Source organism: Simochromis diagramma, unplaced genomic scaffold, assembly GCF_900408965.1.
Source record: "Simochromis diagramma unplaced genomic scaffold, fSimDia1.1 OVJJ01000361.1, whole genome shotgun sequence".
In the NCBI taxonomy this organism is placed as follows: domain Eukaryota; kingdom Metazoa; phylum Chordata; class Actinopteri; order Cichliformes; family Cichlidae; genus Simochromis; species Simochromis diagramma.
The window spans coordinates 15,044,868-15,065,158 of NW_024386860.1; the positions used below are offsets into that span (position 1 = coordinate 15,044,868).

At 40.3% G+C, this 20,291-nt stretch overlaps 1 long non-coding RNA gene and 11 other non-coding genes across 12 annotated transcripts; 8 read left to right on the plus strand and 4 right to left on the minus strand.

Annotated features, from left to right (window-relative positions):
- Positions 1-3,092: 3,092 nt before the first annotated feature.
- LOC120733180 lies at positions 3,093-4,105 on the minus strand. The gene is made up of 3 exons (XR_005695751.1): positions 3,934-4,105; positions 3,714-3,802; positions 3,093-3,574 (listed from the first exon to the last, which is right to left on the minus strand). It is a non-coding gene; the product is annotated as an uncharacterized LOC120733180 (long non-coding RNA).
- An 8,680-nt stretch (positions 4,106-12,785) lies between these two features.
- Positions 12,786-12,857, plus strand: trnad-guc. Its single transcript has one exon. It is a non-coding gene; the product is annotated as a tRNA-Asp (tRNA).
- Positions 12,858-13,496: 639 nt separating this feature from the next.
- Positions 13,497-13,568, minus strand: trnaq-uug. The gene has a single exon. It is a non-coding gene; the product is annotated as a tRNA-Gln (tRNA).
- An 805-nt stretch (positions 13,569-14,373) lies between these two features.
- On the plus strand, positions 14,374-14,446 carry trnav-aac. Its single transcript has one exon. It is a non-coding gene; the product is annotated as a tRNA-Val (tRNA).
- Positions 14,447-15,045: 599 nt separating this feature from the next.
- On the plus strand, positions 15,046-15,118 carry trnav-cac. Its single transcript has one exon. It is a non-coding gene; the product is annotated as a tRNA-Val (tRNA).
- A 459-nt stretch (positions 15,119-15,577) lies between these two features.
- Positions 15,578-15,649, minus strand: trnaq-cug. The gene has a single exon. It is a non-coding gene; the product is annotated as a tRNA-Gln (tRNA).
- A 151-nt stretch (positions 15,650-15,800) lies between these two features.
- On the plus strand, positions 15,801-15,872 carry trnad-guc. Its single transcript has one exon. It is a non-coding gene; the product is annotated as a tRNA-Asp (tRNA).
- A 1,723-nt stretch (positions 15,873-17,595) lies between these two features.
- trnav-aac lies at positions 17,596-17,668 on the plus strand. The gene has a single exon. It is a non-coding gene; the product is annotated as a tRNA-Val (tRNA).
- A 598-nt stretch (positions 17,669-18,266) lies between these two features.
- On the plus strand, positions 18,267-18,339 carry trnav-cac. Its single transcript has one exon. It is a non-coding gene; the product is annotated as a tRNA-Val (tRNA).
- A 468-nt stretch (positions 18,340-18,807) lies between these two features.
- trnaq-uug lies at positions 18,808-18,879 on the minus strand. The gene has a single exon. It is a non-coding gene; the product is annotated as a tRNA-Gln (tRNA).
- Positions 18,880-19,030: 151 nt separating this feature from the next.
- trnad-guc lies at positions 19,031-19,102 on the plus strand. The gene has a single exon. It is a non-coding gene; the product is annotated as a tRNA-Asp (tRNA).
- A 579-nt stretch (positions 19,103-19,681) lies between these two features.
- Positions 19,682-19,754, plus strand: trnav-aac. The gene has a single exon. It is a non-coding gene; the product is annotated as a tRNA-Val (tRNA).
- The last annotated feature ends 537 nt before the right edge of the window (positions 19,755-20,291 follow it).

A 20,291-nucleotide genomic window follows, 5' to 3' on the forward strand; every position in this document is an offset into this window, starting at 1 on the left:
ACCCAACTTTCCATCATGGGCTGTAGAACTCACTGTTCTACTTCTATACTCACTTCTCCGTTATACTTCCATTCCTTAAGAATGGCTTCTTGATACTGACAACCACACTTCCCTGAAAACACATTTTTATATTGAGATTTCAGTGAATAGTCAGTGGATCAACTGAAGGGCCAGATGCATCTCTCAGGGTCCTAGTTCAGGTCCTTAACTGAGATGTTTTCATGAAAACTTGAGTGAAAGTTGAGGCAGTGTCTGCATGGGAGTAGCTCATGTTATGCACAGAATCAAAATTATAGCTTTAGATTTCTATATTTAATTTTGAGGAATAGAGATCATTTGTAGGGTTCATTCAATGCCTCTTTGCACCTCCTCAAAGTTTTAACAAAATGAAACATAAGATTTTTTGACACACTGTTTTTGAGGTAATGGAAATGTCCTGCTATGGCTTCTTTTTCAACTTTACAATTCAAATCACACATTTCCATTATGCAAATTTGGGGATCTTACCAAAGAGAAGGAGAGTCAGTTTTGGGAAACAGCCCATTTCGGATTTCACTGGCGAGAGGAGGAACATAGGTCAACACAAATAAAAACAAAAAACAAACAAAAAAAACCCAACAACTTTAAAGCCACTTTTCATTATATCTGTTCCCGGTTTTCTCTGATGTGTTAATCCACAAAAGAATGACATAGCATGCTTTTGAGAATGAGAATAAAGTCAGAAAATAATGACTTTAAAAGTTTTCTTTGGGAATATATAAAAAAGAACATAATATGAGAACACACTACATTACTTACTTAAATAGTAATAAATAAATGTTTAAAGATTACAGTAAAAGTTGTTCTAACAGTCTTATTGCCCAGACAAATAATTTATTTACTTATTTTACTCTAGACAAAAGAAAAAGAACAGAATTTTATAGTAGCTTGTGGAAAAAAATAGAAACTTTCCTGTCATTTAATTGTTTATCTATTACTTCATTATGTCGATTACTTTAAAGAGTCCAAAATTTAAACCTTCTGTCACATTTTTGAAAGATGTCAGTTAGGCTGGATTGGAGCTTCTGGCCCCCACGCCTTACACGTCTTACACGTCTGCCTTAGCCTCACAGACAGGTTTTTTGGGTTTTTTTTTGGTGTGGCAGCTACTTCAACCATTATCCCTGCCACACCAATTTTGTCCACAAAGAGCAAGATCAGTCTTAATCATGCAACCTTTCATTAGTTTCGATGTTGTGACTGATCAGTGTAAGTTTGTATTGTATTGATGAGGATTTTTTTTTCAATAGAAATAACAGAAAATAGTGAAAATTTGGAAATTAGAATTCCCAAATCATGTCTTCAAGTCAGTCCAGACCCCAGATTTATTCACCCTAAAAGCCGTTATCTTTGTATTTTTGGGAGTTTGAAGAAATGATCTTTCTTTTTTTCTGTTTATTATTAGTCAATATATAACTAAAAAGAGACAACCACTGTTCATTTATTAACATATAATATATGCAATAGAATAAGTGCATATTGTTCTATCTATAATTTAGGCAAAAAAAGGCACAATAACAAAATCTAAATGTTTTGAAACACTCAAATTCTGGAAATATAAAGATATACTTAGAAGTTTGGTCAAAACTGTTTTAAGGTTGAGATCTGAATGCTCCACGTATGAATACAGGCAATGAATTTACCACCCTTTAAATGGTTAGTCTTGGACCTTATTGGACCTGAGAGATGCATCTGGCCCTTCAGTTGATCCACTGACTATTCACTGAAATCTCATAAAAAATCTCATAAAAATGGTTTTCAGGGAAGTGTGGTTGTCAGTATCAAGAAGCCATTCTTAAGGAATGGAAGTATACGGAGGAAGTGAGTATAGAAGTAGAACAGTGAGTTTCTACAGCCATGATGGAAAGTTGGGTTGTTTTGTGTTTTTGTTTGTTTTTTTGTTGTTGTTGTTTTGTGGTGTTGGTAACAATACATTTTTTTTCTTTTACTGTTTCACAAAGGGCTAAAAAGTCATTGAAATTTTTTGAAAAATGTATTCAAGCAATTTGGCAGGACAAAGCAAAAGCAGAATTAAAAACAAGAATAATCACAAAATAATAATGAAATCACATCAGTTATACTATGTAATTAACCTACTCTGATTTTGTTCTTATCTTTGGTAAGAGTATGAGTACACTTTGGCCACAGATGTCCGTTATCTCTGTGTCTGTGCTAATGGAAAGGATCTAACAGGGAAGCAGGGTGCATTGAATATTCAATCCTTTAGGAGTATAGAGAGACCCCAACCTTCTTAATATTGGGAGAAGCAGCAAGAAGCTTGGAAAGCTGCAATTCAGCCAGGGGTCTCTTTACCCCAAGTACTCAACAAGCATTACTTCATGTTATAGTGTTATTTGTCATCATAGTGATTGGTTTACCAGACCGATTACCTACAGACTATTTACTGACATTGAAATAGTAAATTCAGCCCCACAATTTAAAAACAATTTTATTGCAACGATACAAATTCCTCAAACATCAACAATGAACACGGCTGAATATAATAACCTTTTTGTGTTTACTGCCAACTATTTCTTTTAATTTATATAATACATTAATAAAGGGGACAATATTAAATAACAGCAACATATCAGCATCTCTTTGATAATGTGGCAAAGTTTAAGGCATATGTTGCATATACAGTGCCATGAAAAACTAATTTTCCCCCTTTGGCATTCCTTAGTTTTTTGCATATTTCCCACACTTAAATATTTTGCACAATTAATTTTTAATTTTAGACAATGTACATCCAGCTATCAAGGTTCAAAGGACTGTTTTTAAATGAACTTGATTATCCACAAATGGAGAAAACTGAACAGTGGTGAAACTTCCCAGGCATGGCTGGCCTACCGAAATTACTCCAAAAGTGCATTGTCCCAATATGTCCCAAGGAGAGAACCACTACTCACTACTCACAACACACCGCATTTGCTACAAAAAAATGTTAATCCCCAAAACCTTTGAAAAATATCATTTGGACTAATGAGTTAAAAGTTGAACATTTTGGAAGATTTTCACCGTGCTATTCCAAGTGAAAAGCTGTTCAAGCTGTTCCCTATCTATCTACTTAGCACTTTTAATTTTTATTTTTATGTTTATTTAAGCATTGTCTGACAGTAGGTTTTGCACTAAGTACCACAGCAGTTTCCTAATGTTGTAAACCTGCTCAACATTTGGCAATAAAACCCATTCTGATTCTGAAAAGAACATCACATCAACAAAAATAGTGCTGGTAGTGTAATCCTTTGGGGCTGCTTTTCTCCTTTGGTATCTGAATGACTTTTTGTAGTTTAAAATTGGAAAAAAAAAAAAAAATAATTTGTCTAAAAAACTCAAAAATCCTGAAGGAGAATATCTGGCCATCAATTTCTGTCCTGAATCTTAAGCACACTTGGGTTACAAAGCTGAGCAGTGATCCAAAACACACCTAGTTCCTCTAAGTTTCTCTGTTTTCCTCATTCTCTTGTTTCTTGGGTTGAATCTTCCACTGCAGTTTGAAATCAGTCAATCCTTGATTTGTTAGCTTGGCTCCTAGCTGTGACAGAATAGAAAGATAAGTAGGTGGTTTCATCATTTTATTGAAGCTATCTGTCAGTATATTTATCCATTGCTTTTTCTTTGTAGTTTGTTTGCTTTACTTTAAATTTTTCCAGAAGCAAAAACAAAAATTTTACCTGTTGGAGTATCTGGACATTAATTGCAGAGTCAGTTAAGTCAACATCAGTCAAAAACGTAATCTTCACTGTCGTCCTCAACTTTGCAACTTAGCAGGAAACATGTAACCAAAAAATAAAAGTAAGTTTTGACAAACTGAGAAACAGGAGTTGTTGTTAGTCAGGGTATGTTTTTTTGTTTGTTTGTTTGTTTGTTTTGTGTGTGTTATTGAACATTTACCTTGATGGCAAATGAAAACATAATTCATTGTACATATGTCGTCATCCCACTTGTGGAGGTTATTCTCCACCACACAATGCTGGTTACCTTGAGGGTCATTTGGGCTGGAACTTTGCCAGTTTTTAAAGGAGCTCTGACTCTTGTCAGACCAGGTCCATGGCACTCTGTACAGACCGATCCAAATCTCAATCACTGTTTGGTTTTAATGAACTGACCTCAGCATTCTCTTCACTGTTTTCGATCACTGCCAAGTCCATGCTTAGTTTTATGCAGTGTTCTCGAGCAGAGGGCCATGTTTTTGCAATAGAGATGTACATGTAGTTTTTCTTGTTTTGCTGTGTAACTGCAGCAGATAGAAAATAAGCCAGTAAGCGGGAAAGAAAGTGTTTAAGCATTCAAGTAATCATGGCAGATGACAGATGATGCTGAATTTATTATGGATATCAAATAGTTAACATTGTAAATGAAAGAGTAAAAATTTTGGATAATCAATTTAATGTTTTCAAATCACTACTCAAACTTTTTGAGTTAGGGGTTTTCTTATATTTTATACAACAAATCTTCAGTGATGTTTTCTGTGAAATCTACTAGTAAAAAATGCAGGTTAAGTCATTAGTGAGGTCAGAAACCCATGAATGAAAATATTTTCTTACCATTGTAGCAAACGAAACTTGTGTTTGCGCCACAGTTTTTATCAAACCACTTTCCTTCAAGACCCATCATTACACAAGTTTCATTTCCTTGATAATTATCTGGATTGGTATAGTACCAGTTGTTGTAAACAGTTTTGCTCGTTTCACCAGTTACTGCCCATCTCCAGGAGTTGGTGTCATTGCCTAGCGTATTCAAATCAAATCAAATCAAATCAAATCAAATCACTTTATTGTCACATCACATGTGCAGGTACATTGGTACAGCACATGTGAGTGAAATTCTTGTGTGCGAGCTTCACAAGCAACAGAGTTGTGCAAAATACAATAATGTAAACAAGCAAAATACAAGAATGGCTACATCTGAAACTAATAAATATATGTACAATATATAATAGTATATGCATTCTTCCAGAATTTGGGATCATCCTGCAGTCCAATCCATGCACAGTCGTAGGAAAAAGTTGAATTTAGCCTGCTTATATCATCCATGTTTTCGAAGGTGGCCAGGTCTGTGTACTTCTCTCTGCAGTATTGTTGAGCGTCGTTCCAGCTCATTTTTTTGTCAACGTAGTAGTACTTACGAGGAGGGAACTTTGAGCAAGAGCAGAGACTAAACCCTAACATTGGTAATAGATAGTATAAGTAGTATTAAGTTAATTATTTGCATAATACACACAAGAAAAGGATAAACAAACATTAAAGAGCCCTTAGTGCGATCTTTGTAACTACATTTACAGGCTACACAGGGGTACCAGTCTACTAATATAAAAACAAGGAGGCCAGTAATGTTGCAGTAATGCCCAAATATTATAAGATCAATATTGAATTCAATATTTGCCATTGAATTGCCATATCCTAGCATATTTTACTTTGTTGCTGGGGTCATAACTACTGGATTACTTGAAGATGAAACAATAATTCAGGTTTATTTCAACCATGGCATATTTTCCTATTTAGTCAGAAAGCTAACATTCAGTTTTAGAATTTAGCAACTCAGCACTGAGTTGCTCCTGCAGACTTGATTTTGGTCTCTTTTATGGATTCCAGTTCAAATAACAATGGCCAACACTGTAACACTGTGAGGAATCATGAAATCGTTTTTCACCAGTATATGTCCTTCTGTGTGTATATTAAACAAATATATTGGAATGCTTTCTTGCATTTACACAATATCTCTTCATAACCTTCAGCTGATCCAAAATGCTGAAGCAAGGGTAATGACAAGGACTATAAAAAGAGACAATGTTTCCCCCATATGGGCTTAATTGACGTGCAAGCTAAATTGAAAACAGTTTTTATTTTTAGTTGCATGAAAGCACTTCAACAAGCCACTTTTCTCTGTAGGTAGCTGAATAACTTAAGTCACATTTTACCTTTAATGTAAGTTCCCCATAAAAGTAATGTTACTCAACTCGTGGTTATGTGTGCTCTGCTGGTCTCCATTGAAACAGACACATGGAGGAGAGCAGATGCTCATAAAATACTAGAAGAGAGACGTAAAGTTCTTGTTCATGAAAACTTATGAGTGAAAGTTGAGGCAGTGTCTGCATGGGAGTAGCTCATGTTATGCACAGAGTCAAAATTATAGCTTTAGATTTCTATATTTAATTTTGAGGAATAGAGATCATTTGTAGGGGTTCATTCAATGCCTCTTTGCACCTCCTCAAAGTTTTAACAAAATGAAACATAAGATTTTTTTGACACACTGTTTTTGAGGTAATGGAAAATGTCCTGCTATGGCTTCTTTTTCAACTTTACAATTCAAATCACACATTTCCATTATGCAAATTTGGGGATCTTACCAAAGAGAAGGAGAGTCAGTTTTGGGAAACAGCCCATTTCGGATTTCACTGGAGAGAGGAGGAATATAGGTCAACACAAATAAAAACAAAAAACAAACAAAAAAACCCAACAACTTTAAAGCCACTTTTCATTATATCTGTTCCCGGTTTTCTCTGATGTGTTAATCCACAAAAGAATGACATAGCATGCTTTTGAGAATGAGAATAAAGTCAGAAAATAATGACTTTAAAAGTTTTCTTTGGGAATATATAAAAAAGAACATAATATGAGAACACACAAATTACAGTAAAAGTTGTTCTAACAGTCTTATTGCCCAGACAAATAATTTATTTACTTATTTTACTCTAGACAAAAGAAAAAAAACAGAATTTCTATAGTAGCTTGTGGAAAAAAATAGAAACTTTCCTGTCATTTAATTGTTTATCTATTACTTCATTATGTCGATTACTTTAAAGAGTCCAAAATTTAAACCTTCTGTCACATTTTTGAAAGATGTCAGTTAGGCTGGATTGGAGCTTCTGGCCCCCACGCCTTACACGTCTTACACGTCTGCCTTAGCCTCACAGACAGGTTTTTTGGGGGGGGGGTTTGAAAAAAAAAACCTCATCAATACAATACAAACTTACACTGATCAGTCACAACATTAAAACTAATGAAAGGTTGCATGATTAAGACTGATCTTGCTCTTTGTGTAGAAAATTGGTGTGGCAGGGATAATGGTTGAAGTAGCTGCCACACCAATTTTAGCTCATTGGTCCAGGCTCCATTTTTCACCACTATTGCAGCACAATTTTGTTGAGTTGATTTCTTCAGTGTCTGACCAAATCCAGAGTGGATCAATAGAGAAGCCGATCTCCCCTTCTTCATCCTCAGGTGTCAGCATTGTACTGACATCATCATTGGTTTCACTGTCATAGATTTGCACCAGAGTTGAATGTTTGCTTATACAGTTGGTTTTGGCATCATTCCAAGTCCTCTGATTGTCATCGAAAATATACTCGCTGCCTGTTTAAGAAACAAGTTATGCACATCTTTGTAATGTTCCATGAATATGTAGATTAAAGTATATTTGCTAATGCTACCGCACGCCTCATCACTGTCTCACTGTACTCATGCATGCCCTGCAACAGCCTCATACACATCTGCCACTCCTGACTTTCACCTCCGTAACTATTTCACTTTGTCTTTGCTAACCTCGTCTGGTGACAGATATAATTTGTATACGTATATAACTCTACATTACTACAACTTAAAAGGGATTTTCCTTCAATGCTCCTTGGAACAAATTACAACAGGATCGGAAGCTGTACAACTTAACTGGACTAAAGGGTTTTAAATAAATTCTTAGGATAATGGAGAAAGCCTCATTGGATGACTATTCCTGTTCTTAATCTTCTGGTTTTAGTTGGAGATTTAGGTAACTGCCAATCATTCATCCGCTGATCATTCCAAACAGCCACACCTTTAGCTGTGAAGCACCTTTGTAAACGCCTTTAATGTTGATTGTTACATCAAGGAGTTTGTAGGGTGGACTGCCTTTTATTTTGACCACAGTTTTCTCCTGTTTATCTTAGTTGGGAGCAAAGTTATTGTCCTTTGGGTTGATTTTTTTGTGTGTGTGATTTCCAAATGAAGTTCTCCCAAGCATTGAAACTTGTATTGAAAAAATGTTCATTACCCAAAGCTTTTAAATGCAGTCCTTTTTGGTGACATCTGGAGGCGAAACATGAAGAGCAACCTCAGCTAAAATCATTTTGATGAATAAATGTTGTGGTCTTCATGTTGTGGTCTGGCCAACCCTAGACAGGCCATACTACACATCTTTAGAAGTTGTTCTTTTGTTGAGAACTTTCAATTTTATTTAAATAAACATTTGCACAGCCAGAAATTGTTTACAGAGGCATAATGTAACTACAATGCCTATGTGAAGGCTGTGAAATACATCAGTGAAGTGCAGGGCTGATGTTTGCAATTGTTAAGTTTGCCACTAGGTGAGAGTAGGACTCTTTCGATACTAACAGTTTATTTACAGGTGAAAACTGTGCACAACAAGAGTTGTGCAATCACTGCAGCTCCCGGTGCACCGGTTCCACAGATTTCCCAAACGGGGAGGAGAACAGAAGATAGGTTTCTTTCAAGGATTTGTTAGACAGTCTTTACTCATGAGCTGGGGTTTCACTGTCATTGAAAGATCCAGCATTGACTGAAGCATAGCCACTCCTGGAGGGAGGGGTAGAGAGCTAGAGAAGGAGAAACAGCTAGAAGTGCCAGGTCAGACCGGTGAGTACAGAGGGACAGTAATAATTATGATCGGAATCAGAGCTATCAAATGATTTTAAGCTTTTATTAAGATTTGATTATGGTGAGGAACATTTAAACCTCTTACAGTGTAATTAATCAATTTTAACTGATGTATTTAAGGATATTTTTATTTATCTATTTATTGTTTCATGAGGCTGTTCAATAACAGTGTGTCCATATAAATGACAAAATATTCATTATAACTGGCAAATTTAAATGATGTCTTGGGTTCTTCCTCACAATAGAGCGGAGAGTGAAACAGGAGACTCACCGATGTATTGGTGAAGCATCTTTTTTTTTGTTAGTCCTTTATTTATCCAGGTAAAGAATCTCATTGAGATTAAAAATCTCAGTTCCAAGAGAAACCTGGCATCATGGCAACAAAAGTCACACACCACATAAGTATATAACATTTAAAACAAATACAATATCCCATACCAACATGTGTAAAATATACAATAACAGAGTACATTAAAAACAATCACACTGAGTAAAAGTGATGTGGACTCTGTACTGATCTGTTGTGGTGAAGGCAGAGTATAGTTTGAAATAAAAGCTGTCAATTTACATGTTGATCTATATTCCTACCCTCACCTATGATACCTGGATAGATGAATTCAATAGAATAAATATTCCTAAATAGCTAAGTCACTATATCACTCCAATGTTTTCTCTTCTTGGGGTATCAAATAATTTGTTTTTATGTTTTTTACTTTTACTTAGTGGCAGGGCTCCCTTTTGAGAAAGGGGTGAAATGAACCCCTCACTGCCATCCTGTTCCAAAATTCTGTTAGCCAGGCCTTTCCATCTAACTGGACTTTCTAATTTGTCTTTCGCTGTAGTGAAAGACTTGAATGTTGTTGTAATGAATAATGAATAAATATTTTAAAGACAACATACAAAAAAAAATCCACGTTCACCTTTCATATATTAAAATAGAAGTTGTAGTCTACTGTTAATGCAGACTGAATCATCAGCAGAAGAAAAAAAATTAAGAAGATCAGTGGAGTCCATGTACCAGTAACACATGGATTCCACTTTCACAAGTACATGATTTCAATTCAATTCAATTTTATTTATACAGTGCCAAATCAAAACAACAGTAACCTCTAGGCGTTTTATATTGCTAGAGGAATATAGATCAACATGTAAAGGTAGACCCTACAATAATAAATACAGAGAAAAACCCAACAATCATATGACCTTGTATAAACAAGCACTTTAGTAATAGCAGGAAGGAAAAACTCCATTTTAATAGGAAAAACAGGGCTCAGGGAGGGAAAACAGGATAAAAGACATGCTGTGGAAGAGAGACAGAGATTAATAAAATGTATGATTCAGTGCAGAGCGGTCTATTAATACAGTGAGTGAGAATGGTGACTGAAGAAGAAATACTCAATGCATCATGGGAATCCCTCCACAGCCTACACCTATTGCAGCATAACTAAGGGAGGATTCAGGGTCACCCAATCCAGGTCTAACTATATGCTTTACCAAAAAGGGTCATTTTAAGCTGAATCTTAAAAGTAGAGATAGTGTCTGTCTATGGGATGATATGGTACTATAATCTTTGAATTTACTATATTCACACCTCCAGTTGATTACTCTTGAGATTGTAACCCTTTGAAGTAAGGTCTTGCTAAATTTGTGGAGCAGACAATGAGGCAATAAGTAATAATCGTGCAATCTACAATCAAATGATCTGTAACAATTTCAACAAGGGAAATAAAGATATACTCACAAATGCAGTAGTGAATTGTCAATGCAGAAGTCTCCCAAGACACAGACTCCAGCCTGTTCTGGCTAATATACACTGAACTTCCCATTATTTTCATATTCAAAGTATGTCCTAGCTAAAATTTTAATTTTCTGGTTCATGATGTAACATGATTTATCAGTCACTGTTAAATGTTGTAATTTCATTATTAACGTTTGAAAGAGTTAATTTCTGTGTGTTTGTTGAAAAATATATCAGATATGAATTATTATCATTATTATTATTAATTATTTTAATCAAGGTCTTTTTATTGAAAGAGATTATAATACAATCACAACAACAAATTCAACATACAAGCAGAGGGGCATACTGCTTATAAACTGCCAGAATTAAAGGGGAAAAGAAAGGCGAGGGGGTAGGCAGGGTGACAAAAAATGTGACATTTATAGATGCGCACAATTGCACAGAGACAGCTATTGTCCATCTTTCCATTTGTCAATAAATGTCAGAAACAGTTGCCAGGTAGTGTAGAAGCTGGACGTTTGACGGAGAATCTAATCTTTTCCAGTTTAAGATACTGCATACCGTCTGTGATCCATTTTGAACATGAAGGAAGCGAGGAGTCTTTCCAATGTAACAGAACAAGTCTACTAGCTAACAGATTACAAAAGCTATCATTTTCAACTTATATTTGTTCCCCTGTGGGAAGGTACCAAATAGACCAATAAAGGGACATGGATCAAATGGCTTTCCTAAAATGTTTTGAAAGAGTAAAGAAAACTATTTGCCAAAACTGATGAAGCATTGAACATGTCCAGACTATATGTAGAAGGGTGGCTAGAGCCTACTTACAATTATCACAGGTAGGATCCAGATCTGGTTCTAAGTCTGGACAATTTGGTCTTTGACCAGTGTAGTCGATGTACAATTTTAAACTGAATAACAGTATGACTTTGGCAAATTGAAGATGAATAAATCCTTATTACAATTTTCAGCCAGTCATCCCCTGAGATTTCAACATTTAAATCCTTTTCACACTTTACTTTCTGATGATTAAGAGTGGTTGAGCTGTGTTGGATTAGTTTATTATAAATGTTACCAATAATTTGGTGATGATCAAATGCGACTTTAAAAATATCATCTAGCATTGAGACAGGTGGACGAGAGGGGAAGCAATTCGTATGTGAGGATACAAAGTTTCGTAATTGTACATATCTTTAAAAAATTGATTTGTGTATGGAAAACCTGTTTACCAGCTGCTCGAAAGAGGCAAATTTGTTGCTTATATAAAGGTCTTGTAATAACGTAATACCATTTTTACACCAAACCTGAAAGCTTTCACCTGACAAGGAGGGAGCAAGCATATGGTTTCTGTTAATTGGTGTAAAAAGAGAAAGACGATCTTAACATGAAATTTCCCACTCGTGGGACTAATAAAGGTATCTTATCTCATCTTAACTGATTCCAAAAATGAATTGAGTTTATCACAACTGGATTAGAAGTATAGTGAGAGACTGACCTAACTGAAGGGAGTTTGCCACACAGCAATGCTCGCAGAGACACCTGTCCACAGGATAAGTTCTCTAGCCAGTATGGAACAACTAAATCATCAATGCCATGCATCCAGTGGAGCAGTAGACTTGGACACAGGTTCATTTTAATTATATTAATCCTCCCACAGAGGGAGAGGGATAATAAGTTCAAGCAATGGATGACCTTTTTCAGAGTATCCAATATTGGTTGGTAGTTTGCTTTATAGAGATCTTTGTAACAGCTGGAGATCCAGATTCAGAGGTAATTAAACTTCTTATTATTGATTTTGAATGGTATTAGATTAAATGGGATATTTTTTGCAGCTGAGTTGATTGAGGTCAATTCATTTTTCTAAGGATTTATTGTGTTGCTAGACATTGAACCAAACCTTTGCAGAGTGCTTAGTAGTTTTGAGGTGTTTAGGGTGGGGTCAATTATAAAAAGCAACAGATCGTCTGCGTAAAGTGAAACTTTGTATTTCTGGCCTCCTCTGACAACTCCCGTGATACTGGTATCTTGCCATATCGCTGATGCTAAGCGCGATGACAAACAAAAGTGGAGATAGGGGGCAATCTTGCCTACTGCCCATATGGAGTTTAAACCATGATGTGAATCTGAAAAGCCACATTTTTTCAAAATATAGAAAAGGTAGTCCCACTCCACCCGATCAAAGGCCTTGTAAGCATCAACTGACTGTAGGGCTTCAGGTGTACTGGTAAGCGTTCTGGTAAGTTCTCTGTCAAACACCCATAAAACTGTAGTTCCTGTTAAAGTGATGGGGTTTTTACATGTGTCCTACCTGCTGCGAATCCCACCTTGACGTGACCCCGACAGAGGCTTACAGGTCCTCGTTAGTATAGTGGACAGTATCTCCGCCTGTCACGCGGAAGACCGGGGTTCGATTCCCCGACGGGGAGTGAGCAGTCTCCTTCTCTGCTCTGCCTTTTACCTGGAATGACCACACACCCGTTAATCGCACGCTACGTGCACAGAGTCCATCATTCAAAAAGACCCTGTAGAATTTCTCCACCAGATCCTAGTCGATCTAACAATCTAGTCCTATAATGGGTTTGAAAAAACATCAATTCCACCTGTGCACTCACAAGTCAAAAATGTCTTCTAGGCAAGAGCTCCCATGAGAAGAGAAGCTAGTCCAAGAGAACTCTGCTTGTCCAGCGTTTTCTCTGCTTTACTTGCGTCCCTATTAACAAATAAGTCTCGTGTGTTTGTCTTCTGTAGGTTGTGTGCTAGCCTGACAAAGAACATCAAAGAGCTTGTCAACCAGAAGCTCAGAGGCGGCAACAGAGTTAGAAGTGAGAAGAGTACAAGGGGAATTGTTGCCTTGAGTCACGGTGGCCAATGAAAGATACAGCAGGACGCTGAAGTGGAAAGTGCAGTACAGAGCATGAGCGAGGTTTGGTGCAGCATGAAGACCACGCGCAGATGGGATCAGCCAACAGGAGTGGAATTGACTGGGCCACTAACTTGTTCTTTAAGTCATTAGACTCTCATGCTAGCTTGTGCTAATGCGGCGCAAAGGGCTAGAAAGCCAAATGAGGCTCCACTGAGACTTGAACTCAGATCACTGGATTCAAAGTCCAGAGTGCTAACCGTTACACCATGGAACCCTGCTGAAAGCAGAAAAAAGTTCTTTGTCAAACACCCATAAAACTGCAGTTCCTGGTAAAGTGATGGGGATTTTTACATGGCCGACGACAGTTTGCGTGTCATACCTGCTGCAAATCCCACCTTGACGTGACCCCAACAGAGGCTTGCAGGTCCTCGTTAGTATAGTGGACAGTATCTCCGCCTGTCACGCGGAAGACCGGGGTTCGATTTCCAGACGGGGAGTGAGCAGTCTCCTTCTCTGCTCTGCCTTTTACCTGGAATGACCACACACCCGTTAATCGCACGCTACGTGCATTTTTTTTGCACAGAGTCCATCATTCAAAAAGACCCTGTGGAATTTCTCCACCAGATCCTAGTCGATCTAAAAATCTAGTCCTATAATGGGTTTGAAACAACATCAATTCCACCTGTGCACTCACAAGTCAAAAATGTCTTCTAGGCAAGAGCTCCCATGAGAAGAGAAGCTAGTCCAAGAGAACTCTGCTTGTCCAGCGTTTTCTCTGCTTTACTTGCGTCCCTATTAACAAATAAGTCTCGTGTGTTTGTCTTCTGTAGGTTGTGTGCTAGCCTGACAAAGAACATCAAAGAGCTTGTCAACAAGAAGATCAGCTCCCATTTGAAGAGATGCTATCTCGAGATCACAATTTGGATTGTCAATATAACCATAAATGGGGGAATGCTTGAAAAATGACACAAATGGGAGTTCCCCGCTTCTCACTAGTCCTACATGATCTGTCATAAAAGTCCTCAAATTTAAGAAGGCATCGAATTGCCCCTCTAATGAGGAGAGGGCATGCACGCTCCGTTTCCGTAGTGTAGTGGTTATCACGTTCGCCTAACACGCGAAAGGTCCCTGGTCCGAAACCAGGCGGAAACATGCTTCTTTGTTTCCCGATACAAAAGTGTCTGCCTGCAGGCATTGCTTTATCTTATGGGGTTGTACTGCTGTTTGGGACAAAGAGGAGAGAAAGTACTCAAATCTTGTACAGGGCTCTGACGCTTGTAACCTTTGGATGCTCATGTTGCTAAAAAGTTGTCTATAGCCCAAATTTCAGGAAATTTCACACAAATCAACATGTCTCCAGTCACCATATTTACTGAAGATGCAGGCACAGACTAAGCTCTTGGAAATGAGTGTCTCTAGCTGGCCTGCCCAGCACTTGGGCCTATTTTCAGCCAATGCACAACGCCATCAACCGCATGGCCTCTTTAGGCAACAGTTCTGCTGCTCGAGGTTCTGGGCTTCTTAGGGCAGCATATGTCGAGCTGCGCTTGCTTCAGAGAAGTCCTAAATGTCAAAAGTTTAAGTGAGCCTAACATCGAGTCTATAGTTCAGATTCCTTGCTAGCGAGCGTCTGTCTCTTCTCCACGGTTCCTTCCGTTCAAGGGCATGATAGTAACCTGCCATCAGATTTGTCAGATTGGCCAGATTACTGATTGAGACACATTCCAAAGCAAAGCAAGCCATCGCTCACCGTTTCCGTAGTGTAGTGGTTATCACATTCGCCTCACACGCGAAAGGTCCCCGGTCCGAAACCGGGCGGAAACATGGGTGTTTTGCTTCTTAGGTCACAAGGGAATTGATGTTCACTGTTTAGACAACTCTGCTTGTCCAGCATTTTCTGTGTTTTACTTGCGTCCCTACTGAGAAATAAGACTCCTAGTTTTGTCTTCTATAGGTTGTGTGCTAGCCAAGCAAAGGACATCAAAGAGCTTGTCAACCAGAAGCTCAGAGGCGGCAACAGAGTTAGAAGTGAGAAGAGTACAAGGGGAATTGTTGCCTTGAGTCACGGTGGCCAATGAAAGATACAGCAGGACGCTGAAGTGGAAAGTGCAGTACAAGAGCATGAGCGAGGTTTGGTGCGGCATGAAGACCACGCGCAGATGGGATCAGCCAACAGAATAGGAGTGGAATTGACTGGGCCACTAACTTGTTCTTTAAGTCATTAGACTCTCATGCTAGCTTGTGCTAATGCTAATGTGGAGCAAAGGGCTAGAAAGCCAAATGAGGCTCCACTGAGACTTGAACTCAGATCACTGGATTCAGAGTCCAGAGTGCTAACCGTTACACCATGGAACCCTGCTGAAAGCAGAAAAAAGTTCTTTGTCAAACACCCATAAAACTGCAGTTCCTGGTAAAGTGATGGGGATTTTTACATGGCCGACGACAGTTTGCGTGTCATACCTGCTGCGAATCCCACCTTGACGTGACCCCGACAGAGGCTTGCAGGTCCTCGTTAGTATAGTGGACAGTATCTCCGCCTGTCACGCGGAAGACCGGGGTTCGATTCCCCGACGGGGAGTGAGCAGTCTCCTTCTCTGCTCTGCCTTTTACCTGGAATGACCACACACCCGTTAATCGCACGCTACGTGCATTTTAAATGAGCTGGTCCCAGTGTTTTCTGGCATTTTCAACTCCTCACTGCAAGCATTTCATGTGCCTGCCTGCTTCAAGTCCTTTACCATAATCCCTGTCCCCAAGAAACCAAGGATCACTGGACTAAATGACTACAGACCTGTGGCTCTGACATCTGTGGTCATGAAGTCATTTGAGCGCCTGGTTCTCTCCTACCTGAAGACCCTCACGGCCCCCCTCCTGGACCCCTGCAGTTTGCATACAGAGCCAACATGTCTGTAGATGATGCTATCAACATGGCTCTACACTTCATCCTGCAGCATCTGGACTCCCCAGGAACCTACGCCAGGATCCTGTTTGTGGACTTCAGCTCTGCCTTCAACACCATCCTTCCAGACCATCTCCAAGGCAAGCTTTCCCAGATGAATGTGCCTGATCCCATCTGCCGGTGGATCACTGACTTCCTGACGGACAGGAAGCAGCATGTGAGGCTGGGAAAGAATGTCTCGGACTCTCGGGCCATCAGCACCGGCTCCCCTCAGGGCTGTGTTCTTTCTCCTCTGCTCTTCTCCCTGTACACTAACTGCTGCACCTCCACCCCCAGTCTGTCAAGCTAATCAAGTTTGCAGATGACACCACCGTTATTGGACTCATCTCGGATGGGGATGAGTCTGCCTACAGGAGGGAGGTTGAACGTCTGGTGTCCTGGTGCAGCCACAACAACCTGGTGCTGAATGTCCAGAAGACGGTGGAGATTATTGTGGACTTCAGGAAGCACACAGCCCCACTCCCCCCCCCCATCATCCTGACTGACACCCTCATCACCTCTGTGGACTCATTCCGCTTCCTGGGTACCACCATCACCCAGGACCTGAAGTGGGAGCCCACCATCACCTCCGTCATAAAGAAAGCCCAGCAGAGGATGTACTTCCTGAGGCAGCTGAAGAAATTCAACCTGCCAACACGGACGATGATGCAATTGTACACTGCAATCATCGAGTCCACCTCCATCAACATCAACGTGTGGTATGCTGGAGCTTCTATCAGGGACAAACAGAGACTGCAGCGTGTTGTGCGCTCTGCTGAGAAGGTGATTGGCTGCAGACTCCCATCTCTGCAGGACCTGTACACCTCCAGGACACTGCGGCGTGCAGCTTGGATCACAGCTGACCCTTCTCACCCTGGACACAGTCTGTTTGACCTGCTCCCCTCAGGCAGGAGGCTCCGGTCCATTCGCACCAGAACCTCTCGCCATAAGAACAGTTTCTTCCCCTCTGCTGTGCCCTCCACAAGTCAAAAATGTCTTCTAGGCAAGAGCTCCCCTGAGAAGAGAAGCTAGTCCCAGAGAACTCTGCTTGTCCAGCGTTTTCTCTGCTTTACTTGCGTCCCTATTAACAAATAGTCTCGTGTGTTTGTCTTCTGTAGGTTGTGTGCTAGCCTGACAAAGAACTCAAAGAGCTTGTCAACAAGAAGATCAGCTCCCATTTGAAGAGATGCTATCTCGAGATCACACATTTGGATTGCAATATAACCATAAATGGGGGAATGCTTGAAAAATGACACAAATGGAGTTCCCGCTTCTCACTAGTCCTCATGATCTGTCATAAAAGTCCTCAAATTTAAGAAGGCATCGAATTGCCCCTCTAATGAGGAGAGGGCATGCATGTTCAGTTTCCGTAGTGTAGTGGTTATCACGTTCGCCTAACACGCGAAAGGTCCCTGGTCCGAAACCAGGCGGAAACATGCTTCTTTGTTTCCCGATACAAAAGTGTCTGCCTGCAGGCATTGCTTTATCTTATGGGGTTGTACTGCTGTTTGGGACAAAGAGGAGAGAAAGTACTCAAATCTTGTACAGGGCTCTGACGCTTGTAACCTTTGGATGCTCATGTTGCTAAAAAGTTGTCTATAGCCCAAATTTCAGAAATTTCACACAAATCAACATGTCTCCAGTCACCATATTTACTGAAGATGCAGGCACAGACTAAGCTCTTGGAAATGAGTGTCTCTAGCTGGCCTGCCCAGCACTTGGGCCTATTTTCAGCCAATGCACAACGCCATCAACCGCATGGCCTCTTTAGGCAACAGTTCTGCTGCTCGAGGTTCTGGGCTTCTTAGGGCAGCATATGTCGAGCTGCGCTTGCTTCAGAGAAGTCCTAAATGTCAAAGTTTAAGTGAGCCTAACATCGAGTTCTATAGTTCAGATTCCTTGCCTAGCGAGCGTCTGTCTCTTCTCCACGGTTCCTTCCGTTCAAGGGCATGATAGTAACCTGCCATCAGATTTGTCAGATTGGCCAGATTACTGATTGAGACACATTCCAAGCAAAGCAAGCCATCGCCTCAGGTTTCCGTAGTGTAGTGGTTATCACATTCGCCTCACACGCGAACGGTCCCCGGTCCGAAACCGGGCGGAAACATGGGTTTTTTGCTTCTTAGGTCACAAGGGAATTGATGTTCACTGTTTAGACAACTCTGCTTGTCCGCATTTTCTCTGTTTTACTTGTGTCCCTACTGAGAAATAAGGACTCCTAGTTTTTGTCTTCTATAGGTCGTGTGCTAGCCAAGCAAAGGACATCAAAGAGCTTGTCAACCAGAAGCTCAGAGGCGGCAACAGAGTTAGAAGTTGAGAAGAGTCACAAGGGGAATTGTTGCCTTGAGTCACGGTGGCCAATGAAAGATACAGCAGGACGCTGAAGTGGAAAGTGCAGTACAAGAGGATGAGCGAGGTTTGGTGCGGTATGAAGACCACGCGCAGATGGGATCAGCCAACAGAATAGGAGTGGAATTGACTGGGCCACTAACTTGTTCTTTAAGTCATTAGACTCTCATGCTAGCTTGTGCTAATACTAATGCAGCTGTGGAGCAAAGAGCTAGGAAGCTAAGTGAGGCTCCACTGAGACTTGAACTCAGATCACCGGATTCAAAGTCCAGAGTGCTAACCATTACACCATGGAACCCTGCTGAAAGCAGAAAAAAGTTCTTTGTCAAACACCCATAAAACTGTAGTTCCTGGTAAACTGATGGGGATTTTTACATGGCCGACGACAGTTTGCGTGTCATACCTGCTGCGAATCCCACCTTGACGTGACCCCGACAGAGGCTTGCAGGTCCTCGTTAGTATAGTGGACAGTATCTCCGCCTGTCACGCGGAAGACCGGGGTTCGATTCCCCGACGGGGAGTGAGCAGTCTCCTTCTCTGCTCTGCCTTTTACCTGGAATGACCACACACCCGTTAATCGCACGCTACGTGCATTTTTTTTGCACAGAGTCCATCATTCAAAAGACCTGTGGAATTTCTCTCACCAGATCCTAGTCGATCTAACAATCTAGTCCTATAAGGGTTTGAAAAAACATCAATTCCACCTGTGCACTCACAAGTCAAAAATGTCTTCTAGGCAAGAGCTCCCATGAGAAGAGAAGCTAGTCCAAGAGACTCTGCTTGTCCAGCGTTTTCTCTGCTTTACTTGCGTCCCTATTAACAAATAAGTCTCGTGTGTTTGTCTTCTGTAGGTTGTGTGCTAGCCTGACAAAGAACATCAAAGAGCTTGTCAACAAGAAGATCAGCTCCCATTTGAAGAGATGCTATCTCGAGATCACAATTTGGATTGTCAATATAACCATAAATGGGGGAATGCTTGAAAAATGACACAAATGGGAGTTCCCCGCTTCTCACTAGTCCTACATGATCTGTCATAAAAGTCCTCAAATTTAAGAAGGCATCGAATTGCCCCTCTAATGAGGAGAGGGCATGCACGCTCCGTTTCCGTAGTGTAGTGGTTATCACGTTCGCCTAACACGCGAAAGGTCCCTGGTCCGAAACCAGGCGGAAACATGCTTCTTTGTTTCCCGATACAAAAGTGTCTGCCTGCAGGCATTGCTTTATCTTATGGGGTTGTACTGCTGTTTGGGACAAAGAGGAGAGAAAGTACTCAAATCTTGTACAGGGCTCTGACGCTTGTAACCTTTGGATGCTCATGTTGCTAAAAAGTTGTCTATAGCCCAAATTTCAGGAAATTTCACACAAATCAACATGTCTCCAGTCACCATATTTACTGAAGATGCAGGCACAGACTAAGCTCTTGGAAATGAGTGTCTCTAGCTGGCCTGCCCAGCACTTGGGCCTATTTTCAGCCAATGCACAACGCCATCAACCGCATGGCCTCTTTAGGCAACAGTTCTGCTGCTCGGGGTTCTGGGCTTCTTAGGGCAGCATATGTCGAGCTGCGCTTGCTTCAGAGAAGTCCTAAATGTCAAAAGTTTAAGTGAGCCTAACATCGAGTCTATAGTTCAGATTCCTTGCTAGCGAGCGTCTGTCTCTTCTCCACGGTTCCTTCCGTTCAAGGGCATGATAGTAACCTGCCATCAGATT